This window comes from Nyctibius grandis, chromosome 2 (genome assembly GCF_013368605.1).
Source record: "Nyctibius grandis isolate bNycGra1 chromosome 2, bNycGra1.pri, whole genome shotgun sequence".
In the NCBI taxonomy this organism is placed as follows: Eukaryota; Metazoa; Chordata; class Aves; order Nyctibiiformes; family Nyctibiidae; genus Nyctibius; species Nyctibius grandis.
The window spans coordinates 48,704,693-48,726,279 of NC_090659.1; the positions used below are offsets into that span (position 1 = coordinate 48,704,693).

Consider the following 21,587-nt stretch of genomic DNA (forward strand, 5'->3'; position numbering starts at 1 on the left):
GTGCGCCAACCCACGGCAAGCGCAGGGGCGACAGATTTCCACCAGAGCCCTTCAGCTAAATCGCCTCACGCCAAGCAGCTCGTTAAAAATCAGAAATCCTTCTCAGAAGAGCAAGTCACCAGCAACACGCGCAGCACCACCATTACCTCAACACAAACTCTCCAAGAGGCTAGAAAGAAATTAAATCACTCTCTCTTCCCTGTGCTTCCTCCGAGCAGCCTTATTTTCATCTTTGAAGCGAGCTGCCCGTGTTGGCCTGCACACAGAGCAGCCAGGTGGGCCAGGCTGACATGGAAATATTTCTGCCCATTAAACACTGCAGCTTTAGCATCCTGAAGACGATACCGATCCGGGCAGAATCAATTTAAAAAAAATAAACAAGAACAGACTGTCATTAATTCAAGCAAATACACCAATGCATATGCGGTTCTGCTCCTCTCTATTTCAGTCCTCACTATTACTTTCCGCTCTTGAACACAACACTGTTTTTACACCACCCGTTTATTAACTGAACTATTGTTTTCCTAAAACAGCAGTAGAGATTTGGACTCACAAAAAAAATTGTTTCCTTCAAAATACCATATTGAGTTTCAGTGCAAGCCTGCTTTTAAAATAAAATAAAAAAAGAAGAAAAAAAGCACTTTCTCCCCTGGCACCACAACCAGCCCGGCGCTGCCTGGCACTGCCACGCTCATGTGCCTGAGATGTGTCTGAACACTCCTCACCCACCTCCCAGCTCCTCGTCCACCTCCCAGCTTTGCTCCCAGTCAGGGGAAATGCTGGAGTGAGGGCATGGCCCTCAAGAGAGGGAATCGCTGCCCTCACAGGGTCCGGTGCTGGGGATGGCTGCCCGTGCACAGCTGAGGGGGCACCACAGCCCACCGGCGCTCCCCTTCTGCCCACCCCGCCTCACGGCCGGTGGGAGCCCTCACCAGGGGAGCGACAAAGGCCCCAGCGCGATGAAACGAGGAACAAGTTCCCAGCAGGAAAATAACACCAGCATTAAGCACACGGGTGGGCCACGGAGCACCACCATCTCGGCCGCCACGCAGCAGGTCGATGCCGGAGGCCGAGGTGGCCGGCAGGCCCCCAGGGCAGGGAGGAGAGGAGTGCCATGTCGCCGGAGGGAAGCCATCACAGCTCTTCTTCAAGCCAGTGCCACACAAACAAACACCCTCTTGTCAGGCTGTTGGAAACTCCACGGCAGCTAATTGATCCCTGAAGGAAACCCCCAGGAAGCAGGGGCTAGCTTGCCTACAGCCCTCTAGCAACCCATGTGCACCAAGCATCACAGAAAAGCACCTCAGGCAGTTCATCAGCTCTAAAGAGTGCTCAGCAGGGGAAGCGCAGTTACTGATTGTACAGTAACTGTTTTACAGGGCTTCCTCAGAAGAAAAACCTGACATTAACACTGAGGCATCTAATAACCAAGAGATAAAAGAAAACCCCACAAAAGCCCACGTGTACTTACTCAAAGCCAAAGCTAAGGACAATGCCCTCTTAGATGAAAAGACTAGTGTGGACATAGTGCTACTAAAAATGGACCCGTACCGGGTCATCACACCCAGTGCTACAGGGGGTAAACAAGGAGCCGGCTGCCCAGGAGCTGCCCCAGGGGGTTGGACACCCAAAGATGGCCACATGCACTGTATCTGCAAGGAGACTGCAGTCACAGGCGTGCCAAGTGCCAGCGAGAAACAGCAGCAGCATGCACACACTTCACCAATATGACTGAGCAGAAAAACCTCAGAGAGCATTTAGCTGGGCTTTCTATTTTAAGAATTGGTATGATTCGCGTTACCTTGGTTCTCGCTGTTTCGCAGTCTTTACTGTATCTACCCTCACGATAAGCTCGTGTGAAGCAAGCACCGAAAGCCCTGACATTTCAGAGCTGCAGCGCAGAGCAGCCATACATCACGCGAGGAGCCTCGGGCAAAGCAGGCAGCTGCATCCAGATCTCCCAAGCGCGTAACCTGCAACCTCACCACTGGATGCCCTTCCTGATGATGCACACGCAGAGTCGAACAGAAGAAAAATCCCTGTGATACCCTAAGTCACTAAGAATCGTCATGCTGTTGTACAGTGATACAATTGCACCACAGCAAAAGGGGGGAATAAAAAAAACACAGAAGCAACACTACTTAATTGAAAATTAGGCAATAACCAGTATTAACACCAGCTGAAGTGAAGCTGTCACTTTGCCCTACCTGCCTGATGCTCCCAGCAGTTGCTCACTTGTATCTGGGTGTCTGCTCTCCAGCTGAACTAATGCATGCTTTCACGACAAAACACAGGTAAGGAACTAGTATCACAGGTAGGAACACAGGCAGGAAATATTAAAGAAAGGAAGGATCTAGAGACGTATGCACTATTTGGGATTAAGAAAAACAACTTTTCTATTAATAGCACAGGCAACAGTTCTCATATCCTGCAAGATACTCGCTTAAAATAATCAGTTAATTTTTTGGTAATTGCTAATAAAATAAATTAAAGTAAGTTTCACTGTTCTTGTTTTCTTTTTTTCTAAATCTCAAATAATAAACGAATCAATAACAGCAGCCTGCATTAAATCTTTTATCTGTTTTGACTCATTTATTTCTTCCTTATAATGCTTTGAAGAGGCTAATCGCTTTGCTGCAAAATTTTGCATCACTAACAAAACCTAAAGGATCACAAAAGGCAGAACATCAAGCTGTGTCTTTATATTCTACTCAAAGTACAGGAGAAACCAAGAACACAAACATTTTCCTATAGGAAACATTAAGTTGATAGTTTCTTTCCTCATCTGACAAGAAATGGTTTTCATTTACAAGCTGAAAATAAACATTCTGGATCCTAAAGTTTTCCTCAAGTAAAAAAAGGGCATCGAGGGGATCACTGCATAGGAACAATTAAAGGGAATGTACTGTCACAGCCAGAACTCAAAATAATATTTGGAATACTCTCAATCATTGGTTGAATACTGACATTCTACTATGTTTTCTAGCGTTTCACACATGACATTTTTGTATGTGGTTGCACTATTATTTTACTTCTCCATATCAAAACATCAAAATGTGAGCAAAAATTTACTAAAAGATATGTTAAAGCACTTCTTTTTAGTTTAAAAACCATTTAAAAAAGGGAACAAAATTTGTCTTAATAACTAATGAATTTAAATTAATTTTAATGGTCAGTCAATTAATGTTACCTGCTACAATCTGTAATATACAACACACCAAAGATGTTGAGGGGTCTTTTAGTCAGACAGTTTTAAAATAGATTTATAAAAACATAAATAGCATTCCAGGTTTATATAAATCACCAAACTGAGGTGGGAGAAGACATTGTGAAAGAGATACTGTGACCAACTGATGTTTGTCCACTTAAAGTATAGAGCAGAGGCAAAAAGAAAATTTACTTTTTTTTCCTGCCATAACACAAGCTGCAGCAATGACAAAATAAATAGCAAATGTGCCCACTGGGGCTGATGCTGCCCTGGAAAGGGGAACCAAAGGATGATTTTACTTGCCCGAGGTTTCTAGAATGCTACATCTTGTTTGAGAAAGCAGTCGAGATGTGTCCTTCCTTATGTGAAGACCACATAAGGTTCAACTTCTCATCAAACAGCCAAGCTGAAGACAAAGTACTTCTATATTTTTTGAATGAGGGGACACACTGATTAACACTCATCTAAATTCCTCCTTCTTCTTCCTCCCCATTGACTAAATAAACGAGATTAAAATGAGTAAGACTAGACCACCACTCTTCTAAAGCATGTCCTACTCAAACCGTGCTAAAGCCGAGTGAGTAAATGGAGGTGTCTTTTTTTTGGCACATGAAACAAGGTGCCACCCCACAGGGTGGGTCACAAACAGCACTGGTACTTGAATAGGTGGAGTCAGAAAGTACAGGAAAATACTATCCTTTCCGTCCTATGAGGATAAGGAACTATCACAGCTGACCTTCCAACGCTGCAAGGGTGTGAGATAATGAATCTGACTCCAAAGCAGTCCCTTTGTCCACTCTCCATTCCTGTACTGGAATGACTGGAAATGCCCATGAGCCATGGAAGTAGGGAAGTGTTTCACTACATCTTTACTTATAGGTAAGAACCCACAACATACTGCAGTTGCTGCACCTGAATTCCATGCTGTCAAGAGCGGTAGTAAGATCTCTGCTGAGAAGCAAGGAGAGAAAATGAGAGGTTACAACTAAAAATGCAACTGTAAAATTGAACAAACAAAACAAATGGGGGGGAAAAACCCAACAATAATCCAGAACTGTTGAACACCTTTACAGCAGAGTCACTCTTTTGACTCCACAATGCAATGAAAAACTTGCACAGTCGATGTTTTGTACATGCAACTCCAGTTGGTCAGGGAGGTTTATATAAACCTGTGAAGAAGTCTCCTCTGCAAGCTCTTACCCTGCGTAGCTGCAGGGCACGGGGCAGGCTGCAGCTGTATCGGTTACCAGAGGGTCTGCAACTGAAAGAAGGCACAACTGAACCTGCGCTTGGGCCATGGCAGAATAAAGTCACCTGAGAGTCCTCTTCCACCATCCACCTCCCTAGCTCTTGAACAGCAAAACTGACTGGTCGGTCACGCTGAAGCTGCGACCCGGGAGCAGCTCAGGCACAGTCCATCCGCTCCCTCGGCTGTCCCTGTCAAGGGAGGTTGAGCGCTGCTGCCTACCTCAACACCAACAGCTCCCAGTTAATACATGCACAGCCACACCACAGCACCTGCAGGACACTTCTGACAGGCCTTAAGTAGATGAAAACACACACATTAATTGAATGCCTTTAAGAATGGGGTCATTGGGCATTCCCAAATCAGCTGTAGCAGAAACTATTTTGCAAGGAGAACACCATGGAGAGCTGTGCATTGATACAAGAGAGGCATCCTTCTGGCAAGGCCCAAGAGCAGCAGCAACAAATACTGATGCAAGCCTGCCTGTTTTCATTTGCTACACCCACAGAGCCACGTGGACAAAGCTGTATGGGTGAGCAACACTAGCAGATCGCTCATTTGGGCTAAGAGCAAAGGAGTATCTTCTCCCTCCCTCTGGCACCACTGGAGAAAAAGTATTTGCAGAATGTGAACCTCCAACTACAGCCGTACGGGGAGCATGCCATGGCTTTAGGGTAAGAGATTAAACAGACCATGACTACCCAGGTGAGAAAGGAGGACGCAGAAGAGATCTGCTACAAGTAGTAAAAAGAACAGAACAAGACGAAGAGCCTACTCGCTGCTTCTCATGGCGCAGAAGACAAGGGAGACACAAAGTTATAGAACAAGCTTCAAAGGAAAGTCATTAAAAGAAAAAAAAAGTCATTTTGTACAAAATTACTTAGAGAATCTCAGTGCTACGGGATGTTGCAGAGGTTGAAAAGTAAACAGATTGAAGAGAATTAGGCAAATGAAGGACAAGGGCTATTAAACACAGTATGTCATGTCAATCTGCCTGAAATCCCAAAGTCAAAACTTTACAAGAAACATACGAGCTTTATAACGGTTTCTTTCCCTAGGTGTTCACTGTTGACCATGATCAGACAGTAATTGGCCTAATTCAGTAAGGGAGCTCATCTGCAACCAGACTTACTCATAACAATATACCTCTGTGCGATGGATTTTATTTTATTTTTTTTATATATCAGTTCCCAACCTGAACTCTGTGGACTAGATATCAGATAGGTGGTCTACAGGGCCATGGTAAATACTGAAATGAGTATGCTTATCAGACAAGATTCTCATTATGACAAGCACAACAGCCAGAGATTCTGACAGTTGACATACCGTTGCCCTGAAGAGTTTGTTAATTGCTGTTCACTGTAGAGAGCTATTTTGGTCAAAATGATTAAGTGAAAGATTAGATCATTCACAGTGTGTTAGAGTTGTTGCTTTTTATTTAAAAACAAAAATTAAATAAACATACTGTGCAAATATAGCCTACACGCACCTTAGTGCACTATCCATTCAGGATTTTCTTTTGGAGAACCCAAAAGAATGAAAGGAGAAGCAAAAAGCATCCTGGAACAACCTGAAATGTACGCGTGCATGTGCACATGGACACACACACAAAAACTACTGCTGTACCTCACAAATCTGTGCAAAGGAAAGAGCAGTCTCTGCCTTACCTTACTGCCTCTGGAGGAGCATATATGCCTTCTATACATTAAACACTTTAGTCTTAAAATCACCATTAAGCATTGTTAAATGCACTAATTCACTGGTGAAACCTTGAGTTTCATATAGCTATTAAGGAACTGTTTTACAAAAACCACTGCTTTGAAATCTGTTAACTCTTTTTTTTTTCTTGTCATTTTTAATATCTGCCACAAAGCAGCAGATACGCATCTTTTTATATCTATTCCCAACTCCTGTAAGTCATGTCTAAATCGAACATGAGTATCTATCAACATACATAGCTGCAAACAAATGCTTTATTCGATTTCTATGTATTGCAGTCGAGCTTGCACAAAGCTAAGAGAACACTAAAGAGAATGTGCCACGAGGACTTACAAATGGCTAGATCAACTTTAAGCTAAGGAAATTTCAAAAATAAATAAATTTTAAAAAAACCCAAAACAGAAAAACCAAAACCCCACCACAAAACCAAAAAGGCTGTGAGAACTTCTCAAGACCCAAAACCTTTTAAAGTATCCAAAATCGGAATATATAATAGCTTGATGGTTAGCGCTTTTACAGAGCAGGAATAACTTGAATTGTAGCTTTCCTGAAGCTGACCAGTAATACATTCTTGTAAGTGACACATTAGTAAGCAGACAGATATTTAATATAGAAAAACATGCAAAAGTTTATGCCTATTTAATTAGTCCTCTTTTTTTTTTCCCTCCAAGGCTTCTACTCTGCAGAGATTCAATCCCTTTAATAACTAACTTTCAATTCCATGTCTGAAGTTTAAGAATCCACTACACTTCCATTTCCTTCCATTTTTCCAAATCTGGATAACTAGCATGGTATTCTCATGTGAATTCTTACAGGTTTATTATCTCAAACTTTTCCACATCTGAAGTTATTCTGTCTCTCTCCTAACTCACAGGGAAATAACCCAAAACCTGCAGCCAGCATTGTGTTGCTGCATGCTTGAATTTCGTAAGCTAAACTCTTAAAAACCTACTTAAACTACTGAGAAAAAAAATAACCGTGCTTAAACTTTTGCCTGTAAAGCCCAAACATGACAGCAATCCACCTCATCCAAGCCATTTATTTTATTAGTCAGATCTGTCTGGGGTCATATTTTCCAACTGCAATAGCAAAGCACATCGCATTGTAGCACTGCTAACAGCACAGAATCAGGTGGGAGGAGAGACCAACGCTGGTTTTGTGTAGAAAAGAATTGCTAAGCCCTGACCCCTTGAAGACAAAGGGATGGTGCAAGAGTAGTCAAGGCCAAAGCTCTATTTGCAGAAAATGAATGGGTTATGCACAATAGCAACTGCACTCAGATGTTCGAAGCCCAGCTGGAGTCTGTAGATCTGCTCTCTAAAATTCTGAGTATCTGATGCTGAAAACGAGAAAAAACACTCCACCCTTTTTTTTTATTTATTTTTTTTTTTATTTAAACAGTCAAAGCAGAAGCAAGCTTTGAACTAGGAGTCTTGAAATTGAGATGACTGCATCTCTTCTCTTTGCCACTCCTTATGATCTTTGGTAGCCAGCCAAATGGCTCAGCTTAGCTTCACTTTCCACATCAGTCCAAAAGTTGAATAAGTAATAGAAGTTGGATCAGGAGAGGGCTTTATAATCACATTAGAGACATGCAACGGAGACGGGCTACCTCGGTTCACTGGACAGCTTCAACGAGGCTTCGTAATGAGGTACAGGTGTTGGCACTAATTAGGAATACCCCGCTCTCTGCTGACATCAGCCCCTCAAAGCAATGACTGCACTTTAATCCTTTAAACCACATAAAAGAAAAGCAGAGAGCGGGCGGACAAAAAAAATCTCTGAAAACGCCTCTGCAGAGGATTGAAATATTTTTGCTTACTTAAGGGAAAAAAAAAATAGAAGTGTCACAAAACTGCAGGAAGTTTACTGTGAAGTATCTGCGTACGTAAAAGAATCTAAACCTTGTGCACAACCAGAATTTGTAATTTTAGGAAGGGTATCACCATGTACAGTACATATTCATCACAGCTATCAAAATTTATATCCAGAAAAGAAGCACAGAATAAAAAGGAGTAGAAGCAGCACATGTAAATATTGTGGTAAAATAAAATTATTCCGTCTATGCCTACCAGCCTTCCAAGCATTATGGGGTCCATCGAGATAGATTTTAACTGAAATTATTACAAGGAGTTCTGCAGGCTGGAACCTCATTGTTAACAGCTCCTTTTATGACTTCCTCTCCTTTAAAAGACTTTATATTACTTTAAAATCCACAAAGCTTTCATTTAAAAGGTGACACATGAATGCTGAAGGTATATAGGTTCAATTTACACATTGTAAACACCAACACACACTTTTTTTTCTTAAACATCAGTTCCTCCTTCACTTACATGCCAGGGCATGAGGTAGATGTTTTCGCTTCAGCTGATGACATCACAAGCTCCTAAAAAAATGAAAGGAGTGCTATTTAGGAGTGACATCAGGTATTTCATGTTTGAGCTACAATTTAATTTTTGGCAAGTAAGTGAAGGCTTTATCATATTTTTATTGCAATTTTCCCAAGAAAATGAAACATCCATAATACAAAGCCTTAAATTCCATAGTTCTTACTTAATATATGGAAAAATTAAATGCATCAGCTGTACGTACACATAATACAATAGAAATACACAAAGTAGTGCAACTAAAAGTTAATTGATAAGAATAACCTCAAAATCGACTTTGCTGTCCTCTTAACATGAATGGGAACCAACTTTACCAACACCAACAAAATGAAACTTTAATTAGTATAGTCTCTATCCTGTTTTGGGAATCAAAAAAAAAAAAAGTTCAGGTAGCTGCATGCTTATTCAGCTGACTTAAGGGTTTGATTTCTCCAAATACACTGGCGCTTTCTTCCTTCTAGAGGGTCTTCTATGAACAGAGCATGTTTACGAATTCATAGGAGGATAAATAAAATATAAGTATAGAGGGAAAGCTCCATGTGGCTCCTGCCTTAATTCCTCACGACATTCCTTCAGACCTCTCCTTGACAATCCTGGATAGCTCAGCTTCCCTGGCAGGGATTCTGCTTACTCACCCTTTTTAATCCAGTACCAAGCCTTGAGCAATATTAAGCATGGGAACAGACGGAATTTTTCCCTCCACCAACTGCCCGCATGCCCCTCCTGCAGGATCATGCACATGTATGTTTTGTGTCCTATTGTAATGGACGTGGCATTAAAGTTGTTACACCCAACAGATTAGTTGCAGCACTCCTTGAAGATGTCAGGAGTTAGACTAGGGTCCGTCCTGGCAGGCAGTCCACCCCATGCCTTAGTGTAAAAAGCTAACAAAAACAGGACTTCTACGAGCTGGGGAACAAACTATTAGAGAGCAGAAATTCAAGTAAAAACCAAGGAACTGATAACTGCAGACCCTGCCAGAAGAAAAAGAATAAAAAGGGGGAGGGGAGGATGTCAATGTCTTTCTAACTGAAATAAGGCAGTTTCTGGCCAAAGTGTCAGCACCATGCTGTAACATTTCTGCTTCTCCACCCATCTGCAGCACAAGAAAAGGATACCACCACCCATCCACTGAGGAGTGGCACAGATCCTATTACTTAAGAACTATTGTTGCTCAACTTAGGCTGTGGCATCAAAGGAAAACATTTCCTTACAATGGGGGGGTGGAAAAACACACAATATATTATAGCTCCTGTATGTTGACCTTCCAAAACTTTTAAGTTTTGGCTATGTTAATTTTCTTTGATTTAAGGTTTTGTCTTTGTTTTTTTTTTGTGTTTGTGTGTTTCAGTAGTGGCGTTTTTGGGGGTTTTTTTGGTTGGTTTCGTTTTTTTTTTAAATCGTCCTAGTTTCCTCTTCCCATCTCCTTGACAGTCTCTGGCTATACCTCACATTAGGCAATTAATTTTGAGCAATGCAAGATCTTAGATCAAAGCAGTACCAGAGCCAAGGCTGCCAAAACATGAATCACGCTACATGGGTTGGGTTTTTAACTTGAGATAAGCAGAGACACTCTGCTGCTGCCACCACACACATGGCCTGAAGCGATCCACGGGGTCCATGGGCAGGAGACGAAGTGCACTTGGCACGAGTATTGATGGGAGCCTCCAGTCTCCATCCAGAGGGACCAGCTTGCACGCAGCAGAAACACAGTGGGCCGAGATGACACAGAGTGAGTGGGGGTGACAGCAGGGACTCGCTTTAAAAGCCCACTGCTGCTCTGCCACAAAACCCCAGCATTAACACTGCCTCTACCCTCCGGCTAAGAAATGCCAAGAGCCTCACCCAGAAAATGCACTGGAGGAGGGAGGGCAAGTGAAGAGACAAAGTAAAAAATGAATAAATGACTGGATCAATTTTTCAAACATGACTTCAAACAAATTTTTCTTATGAGATGTTTCATTACGAGGTAATTCTTTAGTGTCCCGATTGAATCTCTTTAATGTAAGTTTTCCATAGAAACACAAGCAAAGTCCTGGTCATGGCAGCTCAAACGGCATCACTAAAACACAGCAGAGCCTACAACTTTTAAGTGTGAACAATACCACAGCTTTTGCCTCCCAGCTGAACCACAAAACTAATACATTTTTGAACTTTCATTAAAAACACATTTGTTTGCTCAGTTAAATGCCAAGATGAACTCTGAAATACCAAAAGGTTCAACTAAAAATCTTTTCTTTCTCTAACCCTTACACTATACAGCCATAATCCTCAGTCCCAACTTTACTTATTTCACAATGACGTACAAATATACAAAATAGCATGAAAGATATAGCTGACCCCACAAAATACCACTCCCTCTTTTTTTTTTTTTTGGAAATCCATAACATACTGATTCAGAAACATTAAACTAATTCACCTCAAATTAATGAGCAGGGGACTCTTTGCTAGTAGGTAAAAAACCACAGAGGAGTGCTCCCCAGCCTGGAAGGGTGCCAACCCCCCAACCTCCCCGTCAGCAGCAAGTTCTGGAGCAGGGTAATAATCACACAGGAGATGCTCGCCCTCCTCTCTGCACACACTGTGCCAACAGACTCCGCATTTCTACTCCCTCAGTGCATTGGAAAAAGCAACGGGGCAGCAACAGAAACTGTGACACGGAGAAACAGAAAAGAAAAAAAAAATTTTAGGAACTAAAGGAAAACATAGACACAGAAAACAAAACTTAGAAATGCACAGTAGCTTTTCATAAATACTGACTGGAAACTAAGCATCACCAGGGGAAAAAGCCTCAGGAAGATTTATTTCTTAAAATACAGCTTTTAACAACAGAAAGCCATTTGGAACCAAGACCTATTCCTGCAGTTATCACTACTGTTATACTATCATTCCCTCTGTAATTTATCATAGTACTTACCAACAGCCAAGCCTCCAAAACAAGAAATGTCCTGGTTGAAAACAGTGCTTCGTGCCTCTCTCCTTAACTCTCCCATACGCTGCACTACCATTTTCAAAAAAAGAGACGGTCGTAGAAAAACGATCAGCCAGGGTCCTGGAAAAGGGCACTGAGACAGGACCAAGAGCTCAGACTGCGCGTAACAGAGGCTCCGCAGCCTCTCCAGGCAAGCCCCTTCCCCTCTGCGTGACCCTCACTGCCAGAAAGCTTGTCTCGGCGCTTAAAGCGCCCATCTCCCTCAACGTGGCTCAAGCCCTTTACCAGGTCTCTGCACTGGACCCTGAAGAGATCATCCCTTTTTTCCCTACACAGTTAACTTCATATTTGAACACTGCACCTAACTCTTCTGTTAGCATGTCCTAGTCTTTTCTCCAGACTAAATAAAACTCAATTCTTTCACCCTCTGCTCACAGGCCACGTTTTCTACATTTCTGATGCTTCTAGTTGCTGCTCTCCACACCCTCCCTAAGGTTGGCGCAGAAAACTACTACAAGGTTGTAATGCCCAAATCTGGGTGAAGTCTTCCAGCGGAACCCTTCCCTACACAGAAAATACTCTTTTCTTGTTACAGAAAAACATCCCTTACTGTCGCGTGAGTCGCAGATAATAATTCTATGTACAAACTCCAGTGCATTTGCTTTTGCAACAGCACGACTGTTGCCTCACGTTCTGGCCATGTGCAGTTATTGGTGCTGGGCCCATCGCTCCCAGCCCGTAGGCATGCGGCCGAACCCTCCCGCCGCAGAGCTGCCCCTCAGCCCCATCCAACCCCTCCTTCCAGACTTCTCCAATCTGTCAAAACAACTATACGTTCAAAGCATCTTCTCAAACAGACATGCAGTTCCACCCAGTTTCATCCAGGTATTTAATGAGCAGAGTCCTCGTTCCTTCACCCACATCATTGATGGCAAACATTAATTAATACTGGACCTAGGAGAGACCACTTAAATCTCACGAAATTCACCTGTCTTGTTTGAAACTAATTAGTAACTATCCTCTCAGTTTTCTAAGCAGCTGCAAACATTCCTGTGAGCATTTCACCTAATCCACTTTTCCTCATCTTGCTTCTGATAACATGCGTTGTCTGATAACTTGCATCATCTACTGTGCAATTCCCACCTCACAAGTGACTTTCAGGACTGAATTGGAAAGCTGGTCTTGTGACCCTTCACGTCTCCTTCACAATAAATAATCCCATGGATATAGCAAGTGCTTCTGTGGGAAAGGTATTAGAAAATCATATTATTGTTTCCCTTTTTTTACAGACTGTTTCAGATGTCTAACGCATGTAGCCAGCTCCCCATGGACTACCAGTAACATTACAGAGACCTCTTGCAAAAGGCAGATCAATATTTTAATACTACCAAGACAGCACAGGAAATAAAGCCAGTAGTTTTTGAGATTATAAATAAATCATAGTATGAAGCAGGAAGGCAATGGTACTCTTCCCCTTATAGTTCTGGAAAAATCATAATAGGAACAAGTATCTAAATACCAAAACAGTATCCATGGTATTTAACTGAAGAGATACTTCCAGGCATTACTTTTCCTACGGGGACTAGAAGTAGAAAAGAAAAAGTCACTAAGCTTTAAGAAAAGTCCTCTAAAATCCTTACTAAGTATTCACAACAGAGTTGGATTTTTGCGTGTAATAAACTGTGATCTGATGCTTCATCTTCACAAGTTTCTAACAGTGCTAACTACAGTGAGTATTCAGCAGCTTCTCGATTTTTACCTCTCTTCCACATTGGGTTAGCCAAAAAAGTAATTCAGTATAAATGCACAATCTCATCGTAAAAATCTAAAGATAGTCCATCTCACCTTAAGGTAGGTCAGAGAGACACAGAAAGCATCTAACAAAGCCTGCAGCTCTCTAGCACCTTCACTTCCTTCCACTGTCACAAAAATATTTCATTACACCTTTATGCAGCGACAAGCCTATTCTTAATAATAACCAGTGACTTAGTAATTCCCAGCAACCAATTAAAATTTGCTGGGAAAACAATTTCCCACAGCGGCTTACCCCATTTTCAGACAAATAATGCAGTAGGATGTTTAGAAGGATAGGTTTCATAGGGCAACTAACAAGTAACATCAAGCCGTTTTATGAAACGCTCTAAAGTCCTGGGCCCCCAGGCACTCGGATGGTGACCCAACGCAGCAGTTATTTAGCACATGTGTAGTGCCAGCCATTCTGCAGAATACTCAAAACTTCTTATTCAGTGCTTGAAATTACTTGTTACACAATATAATTGACATATACATGCAAAAAAGCGAGGGGGGGCGGGGGGAGCTGAAACAACTGCCCTGAAGGCAAAAGCTACCGTGACCAACATACACGTGGGATTTAACTTTTAACACCCAACCTAAGATACTCACAAAGTTGTTTATATTCTTCATATACCAGCATGGGTCCATAAGAGATCAGATGTAACGGGATAAATACAAGGAAAAAAAAAAACGTTTAGGCTTAGCATTAAGGAAGTGTCCTGACAGTCAGAACTGCTGTCCACGTCCCCAGGGGAAGGACTGGAGGCTGCAGCTCCTGACGTTGAAACAAAGATTGGACAAAAGTCCTGGTAGCTGCGCTGCCAAGACAACATGCTCCAGCTCAGCGTTTCTCAAACGGGCCTGAGGGCAAGGCAACAACAAATGGGACCCTAGTGCAAAGAGAAGGACTGCACAAAGCAGTTTGGTTCAGCCTGCCTGCACTGAGGACTGCACACAGCCACACAGACAAGTTGCTGCGGAGCAGCAAATACTGTGCATCAGCTACTCCACAATACACGTGCATATCGCTGCGTGTTGATGAGAGCAAAACAATCCCAAGTAGCTATTCCACCCTTACCTCCCTCTTCCGTACATCAGAGACTGAGGGATAGATACACACTGAGGGATGCTACAGTGCACAGTTGCATGCAAGGACAGTTACCGCACACGAGCTCAGGTACATGCTCCTCTTTTTCAGGATGAAATGGTAAGGAGATGTATTACTTCAGCCTGGTACAGGACGTTCCTCTCTCTTCTAGAAGAGTGCGTATTCCTCATGGCAGGTCGTGTTGCAATACAGAGGAGCGTAGCAGAAAGAGACCACAAATGCACATGGCAGAAGCCTGCAGCAGAAGAGCTAAATTGAGACAAAAGTATTGGGAACTGGCAGGATGCTTCCTGAATCCACGAAGCCTGGAATGGGGTAGAGGCAGAAGTAACAAATGTATTTTGGTGCTACCTACTACCAAGAGCTGGAGAATGGGACTGTGAGGCACAGACCAGCAAAACCAGGCTATTTATGATGATCTGGAGCCAAAAATATAAATCCAGATCTTAAGGAAAGGGAACACTACATGTCTTGCCGTCAGCCACAGCCACATGTTGGCCAGTCAGATTTTAACTGTCAACCCACCTCATTTGACTTGTACAGCCTGTCCTAAACAGATGTGCTTGTGTGCATTTCCTAAAGCTGAGTGATGGTAGTACTATTTCATGCTATGTTCTGAAGGGAGGCTCAAGTGAACATTAGAGAAGCTATAATCTAGATGACCTAGAAGTATCTTTTCCCATAGCTAATTTCCATTATTTAATGCAATTATATTCGTACAGTTACAGATATCCTTAGTGGAGATCTTAAAATAAAAAATAAAGTAGTTCACTAAGTGTGAGAACTTCTAAAGTATGGCAACATATGTTATGTTCCTGATGGCACAGCCATGCCATTCTCATACACTCCGCAGCAAGTCCCATGACCCCATCACACACACAAGAGAGTCACAAATGCTAAAAGCAGCATCACTATTTCTTGCTGAATCCTCCACACGCTGACAATATGAAAGATGAAGGGCCAGATTTAGACTTCGGACTGAAGCAATACAAAACCGTGCACTTCAATGCCTCCATGTTAGATCTCTGGCTCCAGAATAACAAGAAGAAGAAAAAAAACCCCATAAGGATTTAACTCCCCATGCAGCAAATGGAAAGCTCTTTACAGTGGGACCCAAAAGTGCCCATCGCATTCAGGACAGCCAGCTCACACACGTCAAAGAGGGAATGATGCCAGAAATCTCTCCTCTCTCACAGATTCAGCTGCTGATTTGCAGCCCTGTAAACAAATACCTACGGGAATCAGATCCATGCTTGGACCTTTCTTCCTCCTCTCCTCACACGCACTCTTTAGGCATCCAATTCCACATCGCGTAAGGCCTCAGCAGTTGCCACACCTGCAAAGCTTGTCCCTCATTCTGCACCTCACCTTCCCAGACCTCCTCTCCGTCCACCGAGATTCAGACCCAAAGCCTCCTCCCTCTCAATCCCAGCCACCAAACCCCGGCCCCCTTCCCCCGCAGGACTCCGCCGCTGCCTTCCCGGAACACACAAGCACCCACAGGAATCCCCACTGCTCTGCTGGAAGACCAGTCTGTGCAAGCTTGTCCTAATCTACGTCGTGCCGTTTAGCTTCAACCGATTACTTGCAGGATGGCCACCAATTGCTGGGGAGTGCCAGGAGGAGCTCGTGCCTCAAACCACCACCAGCTTTCACAAAACAAATGAGCCTGCTGAGCCTCTGTTCCTACCATGGTCAATGTAAGTAGAAAAAAAAAAAAAAAACCAACACCAAAACAACCCACAACTGATTGGCATCAGTTAGTTCAAATAAAAGATTAAAAATGCTTTATGTCTGGATTACAGGAGGAAAGCTCTCTCACAGTTGCATGACAGTAGTCAAGAAAAGACTGTGTCTCATTTTCTGGATACATTAAGTTGTAATGCTCACCAGCGTACAACACAGGGGTTCATACAGGCTACAGAACATGCGCTTTTGAGTTTCTTCAACGGCGCTGGGTATAAGGAATTTGAGTACTTAAAGCAGCGTGGACATACTGAATATTCCTGGCCTTGAAGGTGGTCTCAGTACCCATAGAAAAATCACCCTCATGAACAGCTCACCTCATATCAAAAGGTTTAGTCAGTATTTAACCAAATGATAGCCAGTTCACAGAGAAAAAAAAAGAAGAGCAAGAGAAAAGCAACAAAGTGTTAACTTCACTTGCTCGTCACAGTGATTTAAAGTACTTTCAACATCTTTCATCAAACTCGAGACATTGGTATTTGTGAGATTTCATAAGGAAAGGCCCCCTGTTCATTCTTGGTCAGACATCTGATCATCACACCAGCACTCAAACTGTCACCTCCCCCTGCAAAGAAACCCCATAAATAAATAAAGCACCCAAGCTTTGCACTTAGACCACAAAACACAAGGCTTGGAGCACAATCAAATGACAATTAATGAAGCAGCAGACTCGAAAACACAGTAAACAAGACTTCATGAACTTCATCCTTTGCGGCTGCAAATTCCATAGCAGCAACCAAAAATTACTTCTTCCTTGAAGATGATCTCAAATGGTCGGAAAGGGTTGGGATTTTTTTACTGCCATGAAAAAGAAACCTGTGTGAACTAACTAATCCTTTTCCAAAGCCATTCCCGCTCAGTCAGACAAAACACATGACAAGCTCCGAGAAACAAGCAGGGAAATTTTGGCCTCTGTGGAGTCAATAGGAATTAAAGTCAGTGCCAAAACGAAGCAGAAATCAGCAAGGCATTTATCTGATGAATTTGTTAGCAGAACTCCTAAGCGACAAAACTGAGTTTATTTCTTTTCAAATTTTCCTGACCCAGCCATGCTGGTGAAGGGGGGCGGTTGCAAGATCAAGTTGTAATGCAAGAGAACTATTCCACCCACTGCCAGAAGAGCTTACTGTCAAAAGGGAAAACATGACCTTTAATAAAATTGTCTATAAATATACAGACCTTTATGATTTCTTATCATTTATTAAAGTAAGACTTCCTCTATATAAAGCTGTCGCCTTTACAGAGGCAAAGCTTTTGACATTGTTTAGCAAGGGGTTAAACTAGACACACAGACACTGCCACCTGCATCGACATGGATGGGCTTCCACTAGTTCTGAGGAGGACAGCAGGTAATGCTGCCCCTTGCAACACGCTGGTACTTCTGCACTTCGGGCACACAAACGGCACCAAGGTCCCCTGTGCTACACTCACCAAACGCCATCAATGACTCAAAGGGGTAAAAAAAAAAAAAGAAAAAGAGGCCAACTTGCTTTGATAGGTTTGCTCCCCAAGAGTTTTACATCACTTACGCTTACCTGAAGAACAAAAAATCTGGTCAGTCCTGGAAAGCTCAACAGAGAAAGTAAACACAGCAGCTGAGCTTTTTCACCTTTGAGAATTGCCATTATGCAGTAAACTCACAATTCTGACTGATTAAAGCTCTCACGAAGAGGCAGAGGTGCTCCAGAGCACGCTAATGTGCCATTAAAACCTCTTAAAGATAGATCTAAAGATGTTTTATTATGGCCAAAGTAGTCTGGTGTGGGACCGAAGCAGGTTCAACTTCCATAGCCCTTGTGTAAGGGCTGAGGGTAATGTCATTTCTTCAGAATAAAATGTATATGAACAGTCTGATCACTATAACATAGTTACACTAGTGCAACACCTTTAAATTGCTAGAAAAGCATGTTTCTTTGATAGAATGAGCTTAATACAGATTCCCTAAAATGATTTCAAGGAAGAAAGAAAGAAAGCATTTAAAAAAAAAAAATTATCATAGGGTAGAAAATGTTTAGGAAAAGATTTGAGAACGAGTTCATCCTGGTTACTTTGAAACGTTTTGAAAGTTACTCCATCAAACCAATGCTTTGCCACTGTCTTGTTTTTCCAGTGGTTCCTCTTGATACATGGAAGTAAGTTTGCTTTTGAAACATACTTATTATCTGTACAAAACACACTTCAGCAATTGTATTTACTTTAAGTCAAACATACAGACTCAACTTGCTTAACCAAGTAGACCGTACGTACCTACAAGCACAAGAGCACAGAAGTTTGTTAAATACACAAGCATAATACTCATCGCATCAATACAAGTGCTCACTGAAAAAAATAAATTGTTATATTGTGAATGCTTTGTTTTCTATTAATACTAAAAAATACAACTTGATTTTTCAGTGGATGATGCTTTTATATACACACATATGTAAACTCACTCAAACACACTAGCCACAAAAGAAAAGTAACACCTCACATAAAAACACTGATGCCCCTCTTTATCAGACCTAGCAAACCTACACAAATCTTATTGAAAAAATCCCCAAAAGGTCTGCCAAAATACTTTCACGCTGATTGCAAATAATCTGGAAGTCCGTACTCTCTGGAGGGTGGGACAGAAGACAAATTTAATTTGACCTAGCTGATTTATAGGGTCGTGAGAAGACTCTGAGATACTCACTAGAAACTCTGCTTTTTCCAATAACAAGGAAAAAGTTGGGAAGTCAAGGCAAAGAGGGGACAGCCAATGGGAGACTACAAAGGCATCAAAGACGTGGCTGGGAGAGATAAGTAGGAACTATAAATCATGTTCAAATTGTCACATGCACTTGAGGCTTTTTTTTCCTTTTTAATTTACTTTAGACCTTTTTTCCCAACTCTTAACCCATTCATACCTCAAAAGTGGACTGTTCGAAATGTGGAAGTCAAGCACACAGAAGTGAACACACAGAACACAGATTTATTTCAATAATCTTAAAAGGAGAATGAAATGACACCTGCAAAAGCTATTAGACTTCAGCAACCTAAATTCATGCACATCCCTGTTTGCTGTTACTTATAGAGGCTTCTGAAAACCTAGAACAAGTACACAGAAGACGCCAAACAAAGGACCTGAGACAGCACTTAGGCCAGATTAATCCACGTAATGGGAGTCATGGGGCAATGACTGATGCTGAGCTGATTGTCAGGAGTGCAAGCTGTCTAATAACTTACGTCCCACCTTCTGAAGTTTTATGGCATTTATAGAGGAAGAAAAGCAAAAACACCACACATCAGATCTAGCAAAGAACCATATATATTCAGTTTTAAGCAACAGAGGAAAGACAGAATACACTAAGTACTGACACGTAAAGCAATTTTTAACTTCCTCCTCTTTCACTGAGCTCAGGCCAGAGCCTTTATATTTGACACCAGTTGTACCACAACTATTTCACCTCTGTATAGGCGTGTAGATCCAATTAGAGCAAGTCAGATCTCCATCAAAATTGCACAAGCATACATGGATGTAACCTGCTAGTCACTGGCAAAATCTCGTTTGATTGCCACTGTAAGTAACCTCTTTGTACGCTAGCTGTATAAAAATGTCTTTTGATCAAATATGCTTACTACCAACTTCAACATACTTAAACATCTGAAAAATACATGAATAAAGAAAAACTTTTAAAATTTTCACAAACTGTCACTGGGAAACTACAGTATGAGATCTTAAAAAAAAGAAAACCAACAAAAAATTAAACCAAAACCACATAAATTGATGGATACCATTTGCAAACAGCACACAAAACCATCTTGCATTATTTCTATTTATATAAAATTTGGGAATTTTTTCATCCCACAGTTTTTTCACCTTTTTCTTTTCTTTTTTTGGCCCAAAAAAGTGAAGAAGCACTAACCAAAGAAAGTGCAGAAAATTGATTTCTGTAACAAGGACAAAACATTTTGCAAAAATAATTTCCACAGAAGAATCAATGCCATTAAGCAGGGCTGAATTTTGCTTCCTATGTATGTCAACAGTCATTTCAATACTGTTGCTCATAAACAAGCACCTTGTATTAAGATCAACCTTTTAGCTCCTCCCTCACTTTTAGCTCTTTGTGTTGCAGAGCTGCAAATTCAAATTTGTCAGGCAAAATGCTTCACTTACTTCTTAAGATTGCTCATTTCATGCTACACTGGAAATGGTTACGTTGTTAACATAAGGAAGACTGCAGCTTCGTTACCAGGTTTAAGTATCTGCCTTTGGTTGCTTAAATGACAGTCAATTTGATTTTTGTAAAAGAACACAAACGCTCTCAAATTAGGCTGAAGTTGAAGAGTTGCTAGAGCTCCCCCAAACAAGGTTAACACTAACAAAGCGTAGCAACGCCAGGACGGGTAACCTTTCCCTTTCGCTTGTCAGACCAGCAGCCAGCCATCTGCATTCTTGAAAAAACACAGAAAACTATTTTCTGTGCTTGAAACAAGCATTTCCCCCCCTTCCTATCAAACAACATTTAACAAGGTTTACACTGCACTGCAGAGTAATCGCCTGTTATCACTATTTCAGTCAATTACCTGCTGGGAAAAGAGCCTCTTTGCACAAAAGCAGGAACAGGAGTACAGAGTTTGTTACTCCTCTTCCCTTGCAAGCACTAATAAAAGTGGGAGAGGTATTACTCCCTACCTCTCCTTCTGCAGAGGCTCCTCCTCACCAGATAATTGCTGAGCCTACCATTTTCTTGTGCGTCTCCATAACTCGCTCACATATGGTGTATTTTAGCTCCACAAGGTTTTTGGGTTTGGTGTGGGTTTTTTTTTTCCCCCACTAAAGCCAAAACCTGGGTGGCACTATTTCAAACAATGAGTCCTCTACAGCCACTTTGATATCAAAGCCTGCAAATTAACACTGGAAGAATACGAAAGAAATACAAGCAGTTAAAAGCAGAACAATAAAGAGAATTAAAACCCACAAGTAATCCCACGAGGGACATTTTTTTTTCCTTCCTTGTCAGGATGCACATTTCTCCTACACATTTTTGTACCCAGCAGTTCAAGATGTAAGATTTTCTACGCAGCAGCAGAAAGAAAATACTGCCATTTTATACTGCTATACTTGATACGTAGGGAAGATTTAAATATTTGTGCACTAAAAATAATAATTTCCTCAATGCCTTCATGCTCTTTAAAGCAAGCATTATTTTAAAACTGTCTCGTCCGTTAAACCCATACTCACCTTTTTAAAGTGGTATGAAAGAAAGCTCAGAGTTTACTTACGATTTTCAAGTGCTCAGGAACATCCATGTTAATGTATCAACCCATCAGTGTATCAACCTAACAACCAAACTGCATCAATCTAACAACCAAAATATCTCTAGCAAAAAACTTGTCTTAACATTTGTAGCAGATATGTCATTTATTTGCATATTTAAAGAATTTCAGTCACTCGGTATTATATGATAAACTATCACAATTAA

General features: G+C 41.7%; 1 protein-coding gene across 2 annotated transcripts in view; it reads right to left on the reverse strand.

The window, feature by feature from the left end:
• The window catches only part of JADE3 (jade family PHD finger 3), a 70,426-nt gene that overhangs the window by 43,629 nt on the left and 5,210 nt on the right, over positions 1-21,587 (reverse strand). Inside the window, exon 1 of one of the 2 annotated variants that reach the window (XM_068421182.1) lies at positions 8,507-8,593. The exons of the other annotated variant lie outside the window; for it this stretch is intronic. The gene's annotated coding sequence lies outside the window, so the exon portion shown is untranslated. Of the gene's footprint in view, positions 1-8,506; positions 8,594-21,587 lie in introns of those variants that run through there. 2 annotated transcript variants of the gene reach the window in all.